Here is a 7,703-nt window from a genome sequence, read left to right as displayed (position 1 = left end):
TGTTTTTCCAGTTCTGAAAAAGAAACATACCATTTTAATGTAGCAATTGAGCAGTACGAAACCGTCTGAATGTTGCTGTTGACCATTTTGTACTTGGAGATGATCTTGAACCTGAAACACACACAACAAGACCGGTGTTAACTAGCGAAATGGTCGGCAGAGTGCCCTCACCGCGAGTTTTGACTGGCACTTGCACATCTAAAACAACGTCGGAAAGTAACTCGTTCGGCTTTTGAGTCACATCAAGTATGTGTGTTAATTTTGACGCCGCTAGCTCTGCAGATTTTTATGCAATTCCTTTACCTCTCAGAAGTGAATATGATATAAAAGTGAAGTACGTGACGAGTGTGACGTTAGGAAAACATTAGGCAGCATGGAGAGATTCTGTATGGGACCAACCAACCCAAACGAGTACTGTGTGATCTGCTGCCCAGCAGGTATCCAACGAGGCAGCACGGCTAGCTCAGTCGGTAGAGCATGAGACTCTTATTCGCAGGGTCGTGGGTACGAGCCCTACGCTGGGCGGAACGGAATTTTTCTCCGCTGCAGATGTAAATTACCGATTTTCTGATTAACGTGATGTAATGGAAATAGCAACTTTAAAATTTGCCTACGTCTCAATCAGTCGCAAGAAAACTGTATTTGAAGTTGAAGGTGATTTTGTAAACATGTGTGAAAGTCATGTTCCGAAGTGCAGGTGGTTTTGTTTGGAGAGAACACGGCTACGTGTCAGATGTGTAGCCAAGCAGTAATGGGTCGCCATAGCTGCTAATATTAGTCGAAAATATGAAGTGTTGTCAGCTATAGTCTGATGATTCAGACGACCATACGGACGAAATACGCAAAAGTGCCGCTAGGCGGCGCCTGTTTAGGTCAGTGGTAGAGCATTGGTCTAGTAAACCAGGGGTCGTGAGTTCCATCCTCACAGGAGGAAGACGAATTTTGGAAATCAGTTGCGCATCGTGGCCGTATAGCAAACAGTATCTGTGATGAGGAACAATTAGCGACAGGAGTATTATTAAGAATTACTCTCAAATGTGATTAAGGCGAATGGCGCAGATAAAGCATTTGCCAAAGCGGTACGGCATAAGGTTGGACGAGGCAGTCTGAATTACATTTTATAGATGTATTTCTCACAAATATCAGAGCCTCTCGCGGTCGTCGTCGTCGTCGTCGTCGTCGTTGTCTTCGCCGCCGCCGCTTCAGCAGAAGTAGCAAGTGGCCATCGTAGCAAATGCGGCGAGGGACACCCTGCCATCGATTCCGAATGCGCAAAGTGTGTGGTCTTGTTTTCCTGTCTATGTTTGGTCGGTCTCGTAAGAGGTTGAATGTAACGAATGGGTGGGAAAGAGTAAGGGGCAGCGGCTGTGTGGAACGAAAGCACAATTCCTCAGGGGGTGTGAGCTTTTCGAGATGAGTCGTATATAAGTTATACTTGGTCGTCAGTGACCGTGTGGCCTAATCGATAAGGCGTCGGACTTCGGATCCGAAGATTGCAGGTTCGAATCCTGTCACGGTCGTGTTTTTCCAGTTCTGAAAAAGAAACATATCGTTTTAATGTAGCAATTGAGCAGTACGAAACCGTCTGAATGTTGCTGTTGAGCATTTTGTGCTTGGAGATGGTCTTGAGCTTGAAACACACACAACAAGACAGGTGTTAACTAGCGAAATGAACGGCAGAGTGGCCTCACCGCGAGGTGTGACTGGCACTTGCACATCTAAAACAACGTCGGAAAGTCACTCGTTCGACTTTTGAGTCACATCAAGTATGTGTGTTAATTTTGACGCCGCTAGCTCTGCAGATTTTCATGCAATTCCTTTACCTCTCAGAAGTGAATATGATATAAAAGTGAAGTACGTGACGAGTGTGACGTTAGGAAAACATTAGGCAGCATGGAGAGATTCTGTATGGGACCAACCAACCCAAACGAGTACTGTGTGATCTGCTGCCCAGCAGGTATCCAACGAGGCAGCACGGCTAGCTCAGTCGGTAGAGCATGAGACTCTTATTCACAGTGTCGTGGGTACGAGCCCTACGCTGGGCGGAACGGAATTTTTTTCCGCTGCAGATGTAAATTACCGATTTTCTGATTAACGTGATGTAATGGAAATAGCAACTTTAAAATTTGCCTACGTCTCCATCAGTCGCAAGAAAACTGTATTTGAAGGTGAAGGTGATTTTGTAGACATGTGTGAAAGTCATGTTCTGAAGTGCAAGTGGTTTTGTTTGGAGAGAATATCGGCTACGTGTCAGATGTGTAGCCAAGCAGTAATGGGTCGCCATAGCTGCTAATATTAGTCGAAAATATGAAGTGTTGTCAGCTGAAGTCTGATGATTCAGACGACCATTCGGTCGATGTACGCAAAAGTGCCGCTAGGCGGCGCCTGTTTCGCTCTGTGGTAGAGCATTGGTCTAGTAAACCAGGGGTCGTGAGTTCCATCCTCACAGGAGGAAGACGAATCTTGGAAATCAGTTGCGCGTCGTGGCCGTATAGAAAGCAGTATCTGTGATGAGGAACAATTAGCGACAGGCGTATTATTAAGAATTACTCTCAGATGTGATTAAGGCGGATGGCGCAGATAAAGCATTTGCCAAAGCGGTATAGCATAAGGTGGGACGAGGCAGTCTGAATTACATTTTATAGATGTATTTCTCCCAAATCTCAGAGCCTCTCGCGGTCGTCGTCGTCGTCGTCGTAGTCGTCGTCGCCGCCGCCGCTTCTGCAGAAGTAGCAAATGGCCATCGTAGCAAATGCGGCGAGGGACACCCTGCCATCGATTCCGAATGCGCAAAGTGTGTGGTCTTGTTTTCCTGTCTATGTTTGGTCGGTCTCGTAAGAGGTTGAATGTAACGAATGGGTGGGAAAGAGTAAGGGGCAGCGGCTGTGTGGAACGAAAGCACAATTCCTCAGGGGGTGTGAGCGTTTTCGAGATGAGTCGTATATAAGTTGTACTTGGTCGTCAGTGACCGTGTGGCCTAATGGATACAGTCTGCCGCCGGCAGTGCTGCGAGGCGGTCACGCGCCAGAGCGCTGCGGGCGAGGCGCTCACGGTGTGTTTGTGTTTACTTCGGCCGCTGTAAGTGCCGTTTTCCCTTCTAGACCACCATGGCGCACAACTATCGGAAGAAGACATTACGTTTCAACTTTTGTTCCGACTTCGCCCGACCCAAGGCCCTGGAGGTAGAACGATTTATTCGCGATGAAGTTAAGATACCACCAACGGATCAAATTGGTATCCACTTGTCGATAGTTAGCAGTACCGTCTACGTCAAAATGATCAACGATGCGGCGTGCGACAAGGTGCTTCAAGAGGCAAAACGTGGACTGCGCTTCTGCCATTCCGACGGCAACGTCGGACCCGTTACCGTCGATCACGCAGGTCTCGGCACACGGACGATAAGGATATTCGAACTGCCGTTCGAACTACCTGCAGACGTCGTCATCGAGGCGCCCCGTCCCTATGGCAACGTTCTGAAACATGTTGCCGAACGATGGGTACAATTTCAGACCTATCCCGTTTTAAACGGTGTTAGACAGGTCCGCATCGAGTTGCAGAAACACGTGCCTTCTTATCTACGTATCGGAGGCTGCCGTGCCATTATAATGTACGACGGCCAACCTCGAACCTGTTCCGGTTGCGGGAAAGAAGGTCACCTACGGTCTGAATGCATTCAACGACGTGTCGCGCAGCTCCCGTTGTCGGAAGCGTCCGTCACACCCACTATGACCGCCCTACCGGTCACTTACGCAGCGGCTCTTGCCACGTCTACAGTTTCGTCCAGTCCGTCGCCCGTTCCTTCCGATCGGCACGTCCCACCGTCCCAGTCACCTATGGACGGTGCGGACGTCCCACCTGACAACCTTGCCGCCGAACAGGCTCCCGCACAGGACGCTGAGGAGAACAGTACTTCTTCACAACACCTGTTTGACAATTTCATTGTACCCACCGACGCATTCGAACTAGGTCGACGCTCTTCCTTGCCGTCGTCCGACACTGAGGAACACATGCGCAAACAACGCTCGCCACGTAGGCGCAAACGCCGTCGCCGTTCACCCACGGGCTCTCAAAGCGTCGCCACCCGCGACGACGAAGACGACACCCAACCAACCGACATTTCCATGCAGAGGTCGGCAGACAACTTTCATGATGATCAAGGCATTTCGCAGGACGGGACCTCTATGGAGGTCGCCACGCACAATGTAACGATCGGTGCGCCGGTTGAGACGCCTGTCTCCCCGCCGACAACTCCAGATTTCTCTCACCACGACGCAATTCCCATGGACATTGGACGGACCCATGGCATAGGAGCATGGGCCGACGAGATTGAGGAAGATACGCCCCCTCCTCCGGATGAGTTGCCTCCGCCGGACAAGGCTGCCTGTTAACATCAAAAGCGATGCCGTGCACCTGATGGGACGGGACTTCCTGTCGGTGCCCTCCTCTTACTTGCCTTGGTGATGGTAGATGCGCGTCCACCACCACTGAAACAAACGTATCGGTTTGCCACTCTGAACATCAACATGATCGGCACTGTACCCAAGCTGCAACTCCTATGTGACATGCTTCGGGCCTCGGACGTCGACGTCGCCCTTCTTCAGGAAGTGCGCGTTGCCACACTACCACCAGTCTACGGCTACGACTCATACACGTCCACATGTGATCAATCAGGACGTGGAGTGGCTTTCTACATACGCGAAGGAATCCCACTCAAGGACACGACAATCCTTCCCTGTGGAAGAGGCATGGCTGTTACCATCTTCGACACGCGCGTCATCAATATCTACGCTCCGTCTGGCTCCACGAACCGTCGGCAGCGGTCCACTTTCTTCGGACATGACGTGGCGCCCCTGTTTTCTGGAAGCTATGATCGCCTTATCATGGGAGGCGATTTCAACTGTGTCCTCCATCCGCAGGACCAAATGCCTGGTTATTCGCCATGCCCGGCGCTTCTCACCTTAATCGAAGATTTTCACCTAGTGGACGTTTGGGAGAAAATTCATGGCAATACCCCCGGTTTCACCCATTATACAGCACATTCTGCGAGCAGACTGGACCGGTTATATGTCTCTGCCCACCTTGGCAATGACGTCGCCCAAGCTGAACGGTGGCCCCTTGCATTCTCGGACCATTGCGCCGTCATTTGCTCCCTGGCTCTGCCACCTCAGTCAGTGTGGCGCAGCAGAGGTTACTAGAAGCTTAATACCTCGCTCCTTAATGATCCACACTGCCGACAATGTATTGCCACTACGTGGGCGTCTTGCGAAAGACGCCTTCCGCAGTACACATCCACGTTCCATTGGTGGCTCAAATGTGCCAAACCTGCGATCAGAAAGGCCTTCATACAATGTGGCAAGGACGCAGCAGCATGGCATCGAGACACCACAAATTTTTACTACGCCGTCCTCCGTGAGCTCGATGCACTCCCTCCATCACCTGACACCCATAGGGAACGACAACGTACCAAAGCTCGTCTCCTCTCTCTTCAACGTGCACGACTGCATGGTGTCGTGGTGCGTTCCCGACGACAAGACCTCCTCCACGACGAAACCCCATCCACAATCCATGCCGCATCCGACCACAGTCGTCGACGTCGACTCTTCGTCTCCCACATCACGACCTCCGATGGTGTTCACCACACAACACAGGCGGCGGTGGTGTCTGCCTTTGCTGAACATTATCGCCAATTTTATGATGATGAACAGATGGCGACGCCCATTCCTGATGATCTCCGTCCTTCCCCTGACCGGACACTCACCGTAGCGGAGTCAACGTCCATGATGTCTGCAATCACCGCAGAAGAGGTAGTAGATGCGATCAACAGAGGGGCCAAAAACAAATCACCAGGACCAGATGGTCTCCCAGTGGAGTTTTACCGGGCGTTCACCACGTTGATGCTTCCTCGCTGGACGGAAATGATTCAGGAACTCTTTACTCCATCCTTCCCAATTCCACCTGAATTCGTCACTGGCATTCTTCTACCTGTGCCTAAACCGAAGGGAGGGTCTCATGTCTCTGCATATCGCCCCCTTACACTCCTGAATGCAGACTATAAAATCTATGCACGCCTCTTAGCAGCGCGCATGCGCACCGTCTTACCTACGGTCCTTTCACCTGAGCAGACTGCACGTGGTTGTGGGGCCACCTTACAAACAGCCCTAGGAGAATGCCGTGACCTCATTGCACTGGCGTCGGTTTGTCGCCTTCGTGCAGCACTGGTATCCGTCGATTTCACGAGTGCCTTTGATCGCGTTCGACACCCATTCCTCCTAATGGTGGCGACACGTATGGGGTTCCCATTACTTTTTGTCGATGCCATTCGCCGGTTACTACTTCCCGCGGTCTCGATGGTACAAGTCAATGGGAGGCTTGTAGGACCGATCCCTATACGCCGATCTATGCGTCAAGGATGCCCTATGTCTACTTTACTATATGCCATTGCACTTGAGCCCCTCATCACTGGACTTACCTCTAGACTGCAGGGCCTCACTTTGCGTGACTACACCTTTCACTGTAGGGCTTATGCGGACGATCTCCTCTTTCTCACCTGCTCCTCCACGGAACTCAATGACGCCATCCAATGGATCCACCAGTATGGACATCTTTCTGGTAGCATTCTTAATGTCCGTAAATCGACTATGATGCACATTGGGCGCGGCCTCCCGGCTATGGTGCCGAACCCACTCCCAGTCAGTACCACCCTTCGTTACTTGGGTATCGAATTTACGAGCTCCACACACCGCACAGTGGCCCTGGCTTACCGGCGGCTTTTGCAGTCGATTCGGCACCATGTCCGCGGTCAAGTGCACCGTAACTTAAACCTACTCCAACGTGTGTCCTATGTCAACATGTATGTAGCCCCTAAACTGGTACACGTCGCCCAGATCCTCCCAATGCCGTTACTCCTTAGCCGCCGCATCCAATCAGCCTTTGGATATTTCGTGTCAGCAGGGGCACTTTTCAAAGTCCGCTACAGCACTTTAACATTGCCTCCTGCAAAAGGTGGCCTCGGACTCGTCAACGTGCGGGCACGATCTTCTGCACTCTTTGTCCACACTCTGTTGCGGCACTGGCAGGGGACGGTTCCGTCCTTAACACGTAGTCTCTTAGATATCCTCCGACCAGCTTCTCTTGATCCACCGATCAATGTGGCACCTATTTCTCCATTATTGTACCACGTCGCCAATTGTTTCATAGAACTCAGCTACGTTCGGGCCGATCTTCCAGTCGCACATCCTCCCTGTACAAAAGATTATTATCGTTTGTTTATGCTGTCCAACCCTTGTGACCCCATGGTGCTACGGCATCCTGACATTAACTGGCGCACAGTTTGGGGGTGTGTGCATGCACCCTTTTTACCGTCGTCTGTGTCTGCACTCTGGTATGTTTTAGTTTATGGAAAGTTCCCGACTAACAGTCGACTTTATCGCATAGGACTGGCCACCTCCCCACTCTGCCCTGACTGTCAGCTTGAAGACACCGACGAGCACCGTCTTACGTGCCCCCTGAAACAAAACGTATGGCTCCTCATCCAACGAATCATGGGCTTTTACCTCCGTGCCCCGCCAACGACGGTAACCCCGGATTTCCTGTTGTTGCCCCAGACATTTCAGTACCCTCTTGCTAAGCACCATACTCTCATCTGGTTTCGAGGACTGGCTTTAGAATACCTCTTTCAAAATGGTCCGCATACAGTCCTTGAC

The 7,703-nt window shown here is 51.2% G+C and overlaps 1 non-coding gene across 1 annotated transcript; it reads left to right on the top strand.

Moving 5' to 3' along the window:
- The first annotated feature begins 1,447 nt into the window (after positions 1 to 1,447).
- Positions 1,448 to 1,520, top strand: Trnar-ucg (transfer RNA arginine (anticodon UCG)). Its single transcript has one exon. It is a non-coding gene; the product is annotated as a tRNA-Arg (tRNA).
- The last annotated feature ends 6,183 nt before the right edge of the window (positions 1,521 to 7,703 follow it).

The sequence above is a fragment of the Schistocerca gregaria genome, unplaced genomic scaffold, assembly GCF_023897955.1.
Source record: "Schistocerca gregaria isolate iqSchGreg1 unplaced genomic scaffold, iqSchGreg1.2 ptg000180l, whole genome shotgun sequence".
NCBI lineage: Eukaryota > Metazoa > Arthropoda > Insecta > Orthoptera > Acrididae > Schistocerca > Schistocerca gregaria.
This window is presented reverse-complemented; position numbering and strand designations above follow the sequence as displayed.